General features: G+C 42.4%; 1 protein-coding gene and 1 long non-coding RNA gene across 2 annotated transcripts in view; one reads left to right on the plus strand and one right to left on the minus strand.

The window, feature by feature from the left end:
* The window catches only part of cntn3a.2 (contactin 3a, tandem duplicate 2), a 220,099-nt gene that overhangs the window by 54,812 nt on the left and 150,387 nt on the right, over positions 1-14,900 (plus strand). The gene's annotated exons all lie outside the window — the stretch shown is intronic.
* LOC140678823 (uncharacterized) lies at positions 1,757-4,986 on the minus strand. Its single transcript, XR_012050479.1, has 3 exons — positions 4,888-4,986; positions 2,685-2,884; positions 1,757-2,581 (listed from the first exon to the last, which is right to left on the minus strand). It is a non-coding gene; the product is annotated as an uncharacterized lncRNA (long non-coding RNA).

The raw sequence follows: 14,900 nt of genomic DNA on the forward strand, positions 1-14,900 counted from the left end.
TTTGAACATTGCTGCGTGTTTTGGCCACCATGCATAAGGCTAAACACCGAAAGCATTAACTCCGCAGGTGTGCATCATTAAATTGATTTGCGTTAAGATTCATGCTTTTGTACCACATAAAGGTATCAGTGATGGTATAGTGAAGAGTCCGCAACTAAAATTGAAAATAGGTCCAAATACTTACATGTCAGCATGCGAAGGTTCCCACCAAAAAGAGAAAAAAACCAGCGTATATTAGATTATGCGAGTGCTTATTTTTTGGGGCATCAGCTCAGACTTGAGTGTCTATGTTTGGTCAAAAACTTGTGTCATAATGGTTATCATTTACTTGTTTCAGACATGTTTAAAGGGGAACATTATCACAATTTCAGAAGGGTTAAAACCATTAAAAATCAGTTCCCAGTGGCTTATTTTATTTTTCGAAGTTTTTTTCAAAATTTTACCCATCACGCAATATCCCTAAAAAAAGCTTCAAAGTGCCTGATTTTAACCATCGTTATATACACCCGTCCATTTTCCTGTGACATCACATAGTGATGCCAACACAAACAAACATGGCGCATAGAACAGCAAGCTATAGAGACATTAGCTTGGATTCAGACTCGGATTTCTGCGGCTTTAGCGATTCAACAGATTACGCATGTATTGAAACGGATGGTTGTAGTGTGGAGTCAGGTAGCGAAAACGAAATTGAAGAAGAAACTGAAGCTATTGAGCCGTATCGGTTTGAACCGTATGCAAGCGAAACCGATGAAAACGACACGACAGCCAGCGACACGGGAGAAAGCGAGGACAAATTCGGCGATCGCCTTCTAACCAACGATTGGTATGTGTTTGTTTGGCATTAAAGGAAACTAACAACTATGAACTAGGTTTACAGCATATGAAATACATTTGGCAACAACATGCACTTTGAGAGTGCAGACAGCCCAATTTTCATCAATTAATATATTCTGTAGACATACCCTCATCCGCTCTCTTTTCCTGAAAGCTGATCTGTCCAGTTTTGGAGTTGATGTCAGCAGGCCAGGGAAGCTAGGGTCGATATTCTTCTCTTGATCATCTTCGGTGGCATAAGGGACGGTGTGAGCCAAGACATCCAGGGGGTTTAGCTCGCTCGTCTGCGGGAACAAACTGCCGCCATTGCTTGCCGTGCTACCGATGTCCTTTGTCCCTGAATTGCTCACACACTCCGGCAGATTCAATGGGGGTCTGGTGGCAGATTTCTTTGACTTTATCGTTGGAAATGCATCTGGTTTGAGTGTCGCAGGATATCCACACATTCTTGCCATCTCTGTCGTAGCATAGCTTTCGTCGGTAAAGTGTGCGGAACAAACGTCCAATTTCTTGCCACTTTTGCATCTTTGGGCCACTGGTGCAACTTGAATCCGTCCCTGTTCGTGTTGTTACACCCTCCGACAACACACCGACGAGGCATGATGTCTCCAAGGTACGGAAAACAGTCGAAAAAACGGAAAATAACAGCTGATTTGACTCGGTGTTTGAGAAAATGGCGGATTGCTTCCCGATGTGACGTCACATCGAGAGCGAATAATAGAAAGGCGTTTAATTAGCCAAAATTCACCCATTTAGAGTTCGGAAATCGGTTAAAAAAATATATGGTCTTTTTTCTGCAACATCAAGGTATATATTGACGCTTACATAGGTCTGGTGATAATGTTACCCTTTAACACGTTACATTAAGGAACATCACATGGTTAAATTTGCACAAATCAACATATATATACAAAAAGTAAGAATAATGCCATTGTTTTTATTAGCGCCACCGTCTCTGAATATGAGACAAATGATGAACCAGTATTGTAAAGTCTATAAAAGCTGTGCCGGTGTTATGTACAGGGGGGTGGGAGGAGTTGAACGGCTCCGACAACAGGGGGCGTAATATAGCTCTAGGTATTTATATATACAAACGTATATATAAAATAATCAAACAATAATAATATTAATCTTGTTAGTGCGTCTGCCTCACAATACGAAGGTCCTGAGTAGTCGTGAGTTCAATCCCGGCCTCGGGATCTTTCTGTGTGGAGCTTGCATGTCCTCCCCGTGACTGCGTGGGTTCCCTCCTCCCACATATAAAGACATGCACCTGGGGATAGGTTGATTGGCAACACTAAATTGGCCCTAGTGTGTGAATGTGAGTGTGAATGTTGTCTGTCTATCTGAGTTGGCTCTGCGATGAGGTGGCGACTTGTCCAGGGTGTACCCCGCCTTCCGCCCGATTGTAGCTGACATAGGCTCCAGCGCCCCCCGCCACCCCGAAGGGAATAAGCGGTAGAAAATGGATGGATGAGTAAGGGAATGGAGTGTGACTAAATCCAAGAGTGTGTATGGTGTAAGACTGTGTAGGAATTAATTGCTGAGTGTTACCAGAGTGATGAGCGAGAGGCAAGTCCAAAAGGGGCTGGGCAGGCTCCTATGTCCGTGAGCGGGCAGGTAGTCAGGGCGAATAGCGAGGTGTCAGAGGGCCGTGTCCAAGCGAGAGGTTGAGATCCAAGAGACAGTCCGGGAAGCAGGGGGGGACAAAGACACACAGCAACGTCAACCCGGGAACGGAGGTCTGCAGTTGGATCGACAAGGAGGACACGAGACAATCAAAATGACGGGGGAAGAAAAACACAGAGAGAGAGAGCAAGATTGCATAAAGCATGATGATCGCTTACGGTACTCCAACAGATGATTACGTTCTTGCACGGGATAGCAGGTTGAGCAGGCTTATCAAGGCGGGTCTGATCATCAGCTCCAGGTGTACTGATTGCTGATAGATTGCAGCCGCTTGCTGCCGCCGGAGTGACGCGTGCAGGAGAAGAGCGGCTGTGGGCGTGTCCCGAGGTGAGCTCTGAGTGCACCCGGGCCGTGACAGCTGGTCAAAAAAGAAGCACTTCGTCAAAACTTCAAATTCTTCTATAATGAATTGACTACATGGGTTGTACTTGTATAGCGCTTTTCTACCTTCAAGGTACTCAAAGCGCTTTGACACTACTTCCACATTTACCCATTCACACACACATTCACACACTGATGGAGGGAGCTGCCATGCAAGGCGCTAACCAGCACCCATCAGGAGCAAGGGTGAAGTGTCTTGCTCAGGACACAACGGACATGACGAGGTTGGTACTAGGTGGGGATTGAACCAGGGACCCTCGGGTTGCGCACGGCCACTCTCCCACAGCGCCACGCCGTCCCTACAGGTCTTGGTCTGTGTGAAACACAGTTACCCCGGATTTCCACTGGATGCTAAACAGCCGCAAAACGGCATCCACACGGCGGCGGACCCTTTCGGTTTTCATTCAAGTCAACGTGTCCGTTTCCACCGCCTAAATATACGCAGAACTTCTATATTTTCCGTAGGCTGCAACAAATCCGTTCAATTTAACTAAAAATCTGCTTGTGTGGGACATGAAGTCATGCACAGACACATAATTAAATTATTTATTAAATTATTATTTACTTTAAAAAATATTTTAAAAAATACTCAGTTTTCAAGGCGGATTGTATTGTACACTTGGAAAGGTCCTAATGAACAGCGACAGGCATGAAGTCAGTTAGTCAAAGGTTTTCAGACGTAATTTCACCTCTTTGACACAAATGGATGAGGACATGCTGATTCTGGAGGTCCAAAATTAAAGAATAATATACAGGCATATCTTGGGCAGCTACTGTGTATGACACAAAACTGTGTACTGTGTCAAATACCGACTGATACGGGGACAGGGAAAGCAGGGGAGTGGTTGTTGTGACACGCTCGTCAGGGATGATGTTACTGTTGTATTGTTGCTTGCTACAAAACAATTTAGTTGTTTATCAAGGCAAAACTCTGTGTTGACGTTCAGCAATTGTTATTAATGGCAGGACCAAGTTTATTTGCTTCCGCTCCTCTGGAAGGACAGAATAAACTCTTTTTAGATCACTTTACTACAACTTCCTTTATCCCGTGATTACGTGCGGATTCGCAAGATCTATTTCGCTGCACTATGGAGCTGAAACAGAACGGCGGTCGGGATTGCCGGACTGTGAATGGGTTTTGTTCAGCAAATTTTAAGCATCCAGTGGAAATCTGGGGATAGTGATCCCTGGTATGGGGTAAAAGGATGACGATAACCGATAAATTCAGCATAGGAAAAGGTTGTGATGTTCACCAATTTATGAGAAATACAACTGAACATCACAAGGCTATATCAATTCAAGCAATATGGCGAGTAACTTTATCTATTTTAGTTTGATTCGGTATTGTTGAAAGATAACTCTTTGTTAAGGAAATAAATAGTCAACACTAAACTCCAAATTGAGTTAAACAACACAATATAACTTGCAGGAGAGTCACAATACGGAACCCTAACTTGAAAAACACGTTACAAGAAGGGAAAGCAGTGGTACTTGGAGAGCCAAGTGTTTTCTGAGGTGGTACTTAGTGAAAAAAGTTTGAGAACCACTTGTCACGATAATATGCATTGGATCTGCTTTAGTGTAAATTTATAACCCACTCTCTGTATATGTCTGCACAATTTCTGTGGAGGCGTTCCCTTAAGATTGCAATTGAAATCATCTATGCCCAACCCAGCCCAAGTATCATAGTTTATCATTTAAAAATGTACACTGTTGAACGTATATTCTGAAGGCAATCTTCAATGCTATTTATTTTCAGACACGATCAAAGTAAACTTTATAAACATTATATGGATTTGCCACTCACAACATGTTCTGGAGTCAATGTAGAGCAACATGAAAAAAGCTGCTTTTAACAGAATTGATCTCACTGTGTTGCATTCTTTGTTGGCATTGTTGGTCTGGAGACAAGGTTGCATATACGGCAGGCGGTGTGCAGATATGACGCCCTTTTTAGACGAAAATACAACTTTATCCTACCTTGTCTCGTACTCCCTCAAACCACATAGAAATTTCACAACAGTGCAGTCTTTTCTTATCAGAGTTCAGCGGCTAATCAAATTTTGTAGTTGCCCACCTTGACAAAACAGTCCATGTCATAAAGACAAACAAACACCAAAGTATTTGTTTCATAGACATCAGAGCAGGCGGGAGGGCATCAAACGAGAGGGACACCGTAGGCTGCAGGCAGCAGTCTTAACAGTCTCACTGCCAGAAGCAGAGGAGGAGGCGGCCCCCTAACAACAGATACTAGAAATGCCCACATAAGTACCTCCAACAGACTGTGATGTCACACTATTAAAGCTTACGCCCAAGTGCATTAAACCTTATTATTTGACTTGAGTATTCAACATTGCCACTTTTATTAGTCAGAAAAGTGGAAATTCTTCACTTTAAATTAGGGATGTCCGATAATGGCTTTTTGCCTATATCCGATATTCCGATATTGTCCAACTCTTTAATTACCGATACTGATATCAACCGATACCGATATCAACCGATACTGATGTATTCAGTCGTGGAATTAACACATTATTATGCCTAATTTGGACAACCAGGTATGGTGAAGATAAGGTCATTTTTTAAAATATTAATAAAATAAAATAAGATAAATAAATTAAAAACAGTTTCTTGAATAAAAAAGAAAGTAAAACAATGTAAAAGCAGTTACATAGAAACTAGTAATTAATGAAAATGAGTAAAATTAACTGTTAAAGGTTAGTACTATTAGTGGACCAGCAGCACGCACAATCATGTGTGCTTATGGACTGTATCCCTTGCAGACTGTATTGATATATATTGATATATAATGTAGGAACCAGAATATTAATAACAGAAAGAAACAACCCTTTTGTGTGAATACGTGTAAATGGGGGAGGGAGGGTTTTTGGGTTGGTGCACTAATTGTAAGTGTATCTTGTGTTTTTTATGTTGATTTAATTAAAAAAAAACAAAAAAAACAAAAACAAAAAAAAAAACGATACCGATAATAAAAAAAACGATACCGATAATTTCCGATATTACATTTTAAAGCATTTATCGACATCTCTATTTTCAAGTATTACAGTGGTTAACTTCTGTTGGCACTTCTGCGACAATAAAAACATGTTAAAAATGAGATGTTGAAATGCCACAAATTAAGTAAAAACTGTAACCTTCGTCCCGAATGACAAGACTGTTACATTGTTTTTGTGTAATAATATTAACAGAAGTTTACGTCTTTTTGCTCCTTTTTTGGTTAAAATGTTATAGCGCCAAAAAACATCACCCAAATAATGTAAACATTCAGTCTAAGTGGAGCAGTGCTTGTTATTGCAGTACTTCCTCCACTCTGCAGGGGCAGCGAGACACACACGTTACATTGAAGCAACGGAAGAAGAAAACTTATCTTCAAACAAATGTGGGGCTATAAAGTCTAAAAATACATTTATTGCAGTGGCGTGAGGTCAAAGGGTGAACATCGCAAAAAATGGTGACATAACGTTAATATGAATATTTGTCCAAGGAACTGTTATAAAGGTATTTTTTGGATGATACCAATCATCCAAATCACCAATCATCGATACGATACCGATAACAAAAAAAACGATACCGATAATTTCTGATATTACATTTTAAAGCATTTATCGGCCGATAACATCTCTACTTTAAATGTTACTTAAAACATTTCCTGCATAGTCAATAGAGCTTTCAGGATTGCAACGATTTTACCCAGCCAGTGTGGCAGAATGGAGTGTGCTCAGCTTTGGAGATTCTGCTGTATAGAATGGCTTCACCAACCTTAAGATGACCTGATATTGCAACTCAAGTAGTGCACTTTACCCTGCACGCCTGGTGGTCAAAACAACACTGACTAGCAGAAGTACCAGAATCTAAACCAAAAACACAATGATTTGGTGATAAATAACTGAAGTTCATCGTGTTTGCCTCTCATATACAGAAAGACACTAAATCACATGAATGTGAGGCCAACATACTATAATCACATGGCCACTGTTCAGTGAATGACGACATAAAATTAATAGTAATATTTGTGCACTGCTCTGTGTTGTAAATGTACAGTCGTGGTCAAAAGTTTACATACACTTGTTAAAAACTAAATGTCATGACTGTCTTGAGTTGCTAATAGTTTCTACAACTTTTATTTTTTTGTGATAGAGTGATTGGAGCACATACTTGTTGTTTATGATGATAGTATATATCTGTATCATGAATCAATTTAAGTGGACCCCGACTTAAACAAGTTGAAAAACTTTTTCAGGTGTTACCATTTAGTGGTCAATTGTACGGAATATGTACTTCACTGTGCAATCTACTAATAAAAGTTTCAATCAATCAATTTCAATTAAAGTCACAAAAAACATTAATGAAGTTTGGTTCTTTTATGAATTTATTATGGGTCTACTGAAAATGTGACCAAATCTGCTGGGTCAAAAGTAATGTTAATATTTGGTTACATGTCCCTTGGCAAGTTTCACTGCAATAAGGCGCTTTTACATAATGAAACCCAATATCTAAGTTACATTTAAACCAGTGTGGGTGGCACTGGGAGCAGGTGGGTAAAGTGTCTTGCCCAAGGACACAACGGCAGTGACTAAGATGGCGGAAGCGGGGATCAAACCTGCAACCCTCAAGTTGCTGGCACGGCCACTCTACCAACCGAGCTATACCGCCCCAGTGGTGTATCCTCTTAAACTGTAAGTAGTTAAGATATAATTGTTGAATACAATTAAAACTAAAATCAGAATCAGAAATACTTTAATAATCCCCGAGGGGAAATTAAGATTTTCAGCACAATCCCATTCAAAATAATAATTAAATTATCCCCTCAACTCCCCCCAAAATGGATTAACTCGCTGGAATAAAAAAGACAATATAACATACATCCATAAACGTGGACGCATGTGAAAAAGTGCAATATATTTATCTGTACAGTAATCTATTTATTTATTTATATATATTTATTTATTTTATATGTATATTTATATATTATTCATATATATTTATTTATTTATATATGCACCTTATTGCTTTTTTATCCTGCACTACCATGAGCTTATGTAACGAAATGTCGTTCTTATATGTGCTGTAAAGTTCAAATTTGAATGACAATAAAAAGGAAGTCTAAGTCTAAGAAGTCTAAGTCTAAAAGCAGACAAGCATGACAGGGAGACAGAACAGGATCGCTGACAGGTCTGCCAACTTCCGGCGCCCCTTACAATAAAAGTGAGAAACAAGTAAATGTTGGGGGGTGGGGGGGAGAAAAAAAAAATCATTCTAAGCCGGAGCCTCTGGAGATCGGGTCCAGACTGAGGCCAGGGAGAAAAAAAACTCATAGCCATAGCATTTATAATAAGTGTGTAAGAGGGAAACATCAAAGAACACAAAGGACATCAAAGACATTAAAGGAGCAGAGCAGATGCAACGAGCCACTTCTACACACAGCCACAAAAGTAAAACAAACAACAACAACAAAAAAACATATACACTGTGGTGGCCTCTGCGGTGTTCCACACCATCGTCTGCTGGGGTCGGGGGGGAACATGGCCAGAGACACGAACAGACCCAACAAAGCAACCAAGAGAGCCGACTCCACCCTCGGCCGCCCACCAACTGTCGGCCAGAGTCCAGTCCGCATGGATGAGCGGGGATACGTCCAAGGAGACCGAGGTTTCCGATTCATGCTCATTCAGCCAAGATACTGTGAAGCTTGTCCATCCCGGCGCTCTGCGCCAGCTCCGCGGCCCTGTCTCTTCATCCACATATCCTCCAGTCTCTCCAAATGGACTCTGGTATGGCAGAGACCCAGCAGCTGGTCTCTATGGCCAAAAGGATCCCGGGAGGCAGACCCAGAAGTTTGCAAAAAAGCACCGCAGAAGTCTAATATTAGAGTATGTAACATTCTGGTCGCTCGTTTGCGAGAGTTGTGTTTCCAAAGATGCGGAAGGATGGCAGGAAGCAGTGTGCTTGTAAGGAAAGTCTTTTAATACTCACAAAGCAAAGAAAGAACGAAGGCAGTGTGAATGGGAAGACAACAGGTGGGAAGACACGACTGAAGGCAGGTGTGTGAGCTCAGGACTCCTTGCAACAAGAATATAAACAAAAGGTGTGCTGGCAATGTAAATATACACTATGGCCTTGTGGTTAGAGTGTCCGCCCTGAGATCGGTAGGTTGTGAGTTCAAACCCCGGCCGAGTCATACCAAAGACTATAAAAATGGGACCCTTTTCCTCCCTGCTTGGCACTCAGCATCAAGGGTTGGAATTGGGGGTTATATCACCAAAATGATTCCTGAGCGCGGCTCCCCTCACCTCCCAGGGGGTGAACAAGGGGATGGGTGAAATGCAAAGGTTAATTTCACCACACCTAGTGTGTGTGTGGCAATCATTGGTACTTAACTTTAAAGATAAGAAAAAGAACATAACACAGAACATGACCGAGAGGAGCCGGTCATGACAGAGTGAACTCCCTGTGCCCCTCTGTAGTGGAAAAGGTGGGCCTTGGGGTCAAAATGGAAAGAACCCATGATCTAGACCAGTGTTTTTCAACCACTGTGCCGCGAGATACAGTCTGGTGTGCCGTGGGAGATTATCTAGATTCACCTATTTTGGTTAAAAATATTTTTTGCAAACCAGTAATTATAGTCCGCAGATGATGTGTTGTTGTTGAGTTTCTGTACTGTCTGGAGATCGACAGACTTACCACGTTATACTCTTCCATATCAGTAGGTGGCAGCCGATAGCAAATTGCTGTGTAGTTGTAGGAAACAGCGGGAGGCAGGGTGAAGGTAAAAAGGTGTCTAATGCCTAAACCAAAAATAAACAAAAGGTGAGTGCAGCTAAGAAAAGGCATTGAAGCTTAGGGAAGGCTATGCAGAACGAAACTAAAACTAAACTGGCTTACAAAGTAAACAAAAACAGAATGCTGGACGACAGCAAAGACTTACTGTAAGACAATGTACATCCGAACATGACGTGACAATCAACAATGTCCCCACAAAGAAGGATAAAAACAACTGAAATATTCTTGATTGCTAAAACAAAGTAGATGCGGGAAATATCGCTCAAAGGAAGACATGAAACTGCTACAGGAAAATACCAAAAAAAGGGAAAAAGCCACCAAAATAGGAGCGCAAGACAAGAACTAAAACACTACACACAAGAAAACAGCAATAAACTCCAAATAAGTCAGCGTGATGTGACAGGTGGTGACAGTACACCTACTTTGAGACAAGAGCTGTATTGATGCATGCTTGGTTATGGTTTAAAGTCATACCCAACAATTGCGACAACTTTTTACTGTCAACTGAGTTTTGTTTTTTAGTGATTTCTGCTGGTGGTGTGCGTCCGAATTTTTTCAACACAAAAAATGTGCCTTGGCTCAAAAAAGATTGAAAAACACTGATCTAGACCAGCGGTTCTAAAATGGGGGTACGCGTACCCCTGGGGGTACTTGAAGGTATGCCAAGGGGTACGTGAGATTTTTTTAAATATTCTAAAAATAGCAACAATTCAAAAATCCTTTATAAATATATTTATTGAATAATACTTCAACATAATAAATGTTTAGAATTAAGTTCATGAATCCAGATGGATCTCTATTACAATCCCCAAAGAGGGCACTTTAAGTTGATGATTACTTCTATGTGTAGAAATCTTTATTTATAATTGAATCACTTGTTTATTTTTCAACAAGTTTTTAGTTCTTTTTGTATCTTTTTTTCCAAATAGTTCAAGAAAGACCACTAGAAATGAGCAATATTTTGCACTGTTATACAATTTAATAAATCAGAAACTGATGACATAGTGCTGTATTTTACTTCTTTATCTCTTTTTTTCAACCAAAAATGCTTTGCTCTGATTAGGGGGTACTTGAATTAAAAAAATGTTCACACGGGGTACATCACTGAAAAAAGGTTGAGAACCACTGATCTAGACCACAAGTAAGTGTTTTAAATGTAGATTAAAATCATCAAAAGTCACCTTGTGTAAAAATATTGCTGAATGTTTGCCTTTCCCATTTAAATCCAGGGCAAAACCTATGTAAGATGTAAGTGAGTGATATCATTAATCTCTCTGAAGGGAGAATAAACTGCAGATAAGTAATATGTAAGAAATAATAACAAGGTGAAACAGCTATAGTCTCTGCACCCCAAAACATCTCTGCACCCTTACGGTGTTAAGTCTCTTGAGCATGCATTGTAAGCACTCGTCAACATTCGTTGTTATTGGTTTTTCTCAAAAATGATTTGGAATGAAGGTTAGACCTGAAAGCTTTTGGAAGGTTTGCTAGTGTGTCTTTGAGTGGAGGCCTTTCATTTCCACTTGAAGGAAGCAAAATAGAGCAATGTGGCTGAAGGAAAGGAACGTATTCGTAGCATTGTATCGCCTTTGAAAAAATAAAAGTAACATTCCTGAATATGCTCTGCCCTTGAACTCATTGAATGGCATTCCAAATGGAAGCTGTTGTGGTATTCATTTTTCGTCGGCAACTTAAACAAATGAATGCACTGTGACTAATTCAAATCTTTGTACCTCCTGTACTTTATTTTTCCATTCATGCCGAGGGTGAAAACGTTAAAGGTAGTACAAAAGGCATTCCAGTAACATCAGTGGAAAATCTTTTGCCAAATGCTAATGTTTGGCCATAAGGAGAGGTCAAAATGTCACATTATGCAAATGTAGTGTGTCAGAGCAGAGGCGATTAGGGTTGAGACTGATGATAATACTGAGGACGCCTTCCAAAACCTTTGTCTTCTGTTCTACCTAAATAGCAGAGGACAGCTTTGTGTATGATACGCTAAGATTAAATTTTCATGGCCCCTGTGGGGAAACACGGATTGTTGCCGCAGCAGGCAGTGATAGCAGAAAGACACTGTGGATGAAAATTGATAGAAAGTGGATAGAACCGTATGCCTCGTGTATAAATAAATTATCTTTTGAACTAGTAACAGTACGCTACATCTTTGGCCTAACAGACATATGTAAAGACTGGATTCATGAAGTAAAGTATCATAATGAATATTCTTCAAAGACCAATATGCAGTAATTTGACTTCAAAATAATGATGGCAGGCTTCCATAGACAAGAGTGTCGCTGTCATTGCCATGGCAACTCTGGGTCACCTTTGTCTGTTTATAATATTGCTGGACCACGACACCTTTTGTCTTGAGTTCAAACTAGCATATCTATTTCAACGGCTTATGATAGTCATTGACATTCCGTTATCAAGTATAAACGCAATAACTGTATGGTTACAGATGACCACACTGTGTTTGAGTGGTACTTTCTTATGCAAAGTAGAAGTAGTGTTGTTTTTCTGTCGAGTGTGAATGTAGGCAAATTAAAGTGATATCATAAATCCATCCATCCATCCATGTTCTTCCGCTTATTCAAGGTCGGGTCGCGGGGGCAGCAGCCTAAGCAGGGGAGCCCAGACTTCCTTCTCCCCAGCCACTTAGTCCAGCTGGGGAGAAGCCAGGAGACATAGTCTTCCCAAACTGTCCAGGGTCTTCCCCGTGGCCTCCTACCGGTCGGACGTGCCCTAAACACCGTTCGGGTGGCATCCTGACCAGATGCCCGAGCACCCTCATCTGGCTCCTCTCGATGTGGAGGAGCAGCGACTTTACTTTGAGCTTCTCCCGAATGACCGAGCTTCTCACCCTATCTCTAAGGCGGAGGAAACTAATTTCGGCCGCTTGTACCCGTGATCTTGTCCTTTTGGTCAGAACCCAAAGTTCATGACCATAGGTGAGGATGGGGAATGTAAATCGACCGGTAAATTGAGAGCTTTGCCTTCCGGCTCAGCTCCTTCTTCACCTCAACGGATCGATACAGCGTCCGCATTACTGAAGACGCCGCACCGATCCGCCTGTCTATCTCACGATCCACTCTTCCCTCACTTGTGAACAAGACTCGAAGGTACTTGAACTCCTCCACTTGGGGAAATATATCCTCCCCGAACCCGAGATGGCATTCCACCCTTTTCCAGGTGAGAACCATGGACTCGGATTCGGAGGTACTGATTCCCAGTCGCTTCACACTCGGCTGCGAACCGATCCAGTGAGAGCTGAAGATCCTGGCCAGATGAAGCCATCAGGACCACATCATCTGTAAAAAGCAGAGACCTAATCCTGCAGCCACCAAACTGGATCCCTTCAACGTCCTGTGTGCGCATAGAAATTATGACCATAAAAGTTATGAACAGAATAGGTGACAAAAAGCAGCCCTTGGCGCAGTCCAGCCCTCACTGGAAATGGGTCCCATTTACTGCTGGCAATGCGGACCAAGCTCTGACACTGATCATACAGTAGCTTTTTAACTACCTCGGCAACCTCAGCCCCGGAAATAGGAGAGCCCACCACAGATTCCCCAGGCACTGCTTCCTCATAGGAAGACGTGTTGGTTGGATTGAGGAGGTCTTCGAAGTATTCCTTCCACCGATTCCACAACATTCGCAGTCGAGGTCAGCAGAACACCATTCTCACCATACACAGTGTTGACAGTGCATTGCTTCCCCTCCCTGAGGCGGCAGATGGTGGTCCAGAATCGCTTCAAAGCCGTGTGGAAGTTGTTTTCCATAACTTCCCCCGAACTCCTTCTATGTCCGAGTGTTTGCCTCCACGACCACTGAAGCCGCACACCGCTTAGCCCGCCGGTACCTGTCAGCTGCCTCTGGAGTTCTTCAGCTTGACGGCATCCCTCACCGCTGCACCAGCGGGTTCTAGGATTACAGACACCAACCACCTTGCGGCCACAACTCCTATCGGCCACACCGACAATAGAGGTACAGAACACGTTTCACTCGGACTCAATATCCAGCACCTCCCTCGTGACGTGTTCAATGTTCTTCTGGAGGTGGGAATTGAAACTATCTCGGACAGGAGACTCTGCTAGATGTTCCCAGCAGACCCTCATAATGTGTTTGGGCCTGCCAGTCCTGTCCGGCATCCTCCCCCACCATCGCAGTCAACTCACCTCCAGGTGGTGATCGGAAGAAAGCTCTGCCCCTCACTTCACCCGAGTGTCCAAAACATGAGACCGCAAATCCGATGACACAACTACAAAGTCGATCATGGAACTGCGGCCTAGGGTGTCCTGGTGCTAAGTGCACATATGGACACCCTTATGTTTGAACATGGTGTTTGTTATGGACAATCTGTGACGAGCACGGAAGTCCAATAACAAAACACCACTCAAGTTCAGATCCGGGCGGCCATTCTTCCCAATCACGCCTCTCCAGGTTTCCCTGTCGTTGCCAATATGAGCGTTGAAGTCCCCCAGTAGAACAAGGGAATCACCCAGAGAAGCACTCTCCAGTACTCCCTCGAGTGAATCCAAAAAGGGTGGGTCCTCTGAGCTGCCGTTTGGGGAGTAAGCACAAACAAGACGGAGGAAAGCTACCTTCTCGTCCACTGGGTTGAACTCCAACATGCAGGCTTTGAGCCGGGGGGGCAACAAGAATTTCCACCACAGCCCGTTGCCTCTCACTGCGTGCAACGCCAGAGTGGAAGAGAGTCCAGCCCCTCTCGAGAGAACTGGTTCCAGAGCCCTTGCTGTGCGTCGAAGTGAGTCCGACTATATCTAGCCGGAACTTCTCCATCTCGCGTACTAGCTCAGGCTCCTTCCCCCCCAGCGAGGTGACGTTCCACGTCCCAAGAGCTTCGGCTATTAAAATGTTTCGCCATATTGAGATGCCCCCTCAATAACAAAATCCACTTTTACACTGTTCACCTAATTATCAGGTCAATTTTACCTCCTTGCAATCACGTGACCTTAGAGGTACTTCTGGGTTTCAGGCGATGGTCTCGAGCCCCCTTAGGCTATTGTTTATTTACCGTATTTTGAAAGGTTTAGTGGCAAATATAAAAGTGATCATGAAAAAAATATTTAATATGGGATGGAGTGGATTGAACACTCTTAAGAATTATTTCTTTTTAAAGATTTAAACCATTTATCATCACCAAGATGTTACTGCTACCTCACTTCACTTGA

Source organism: Nerophis lumbriciformis, linkage group LG01 (genome assembly GCF_033978685.3).
Source record: "Nerophis lumbriciformis linkage group LG01, RoL_Nlum_v2.1, whole genome shotgun sequence".
Lineage (NCBI taxonomy): Eukaryota > Metazoa > Chordata > Actinopteri > Syngnathiformes > Syngnathidae > Nerophis > Nerophis lumbriciformis.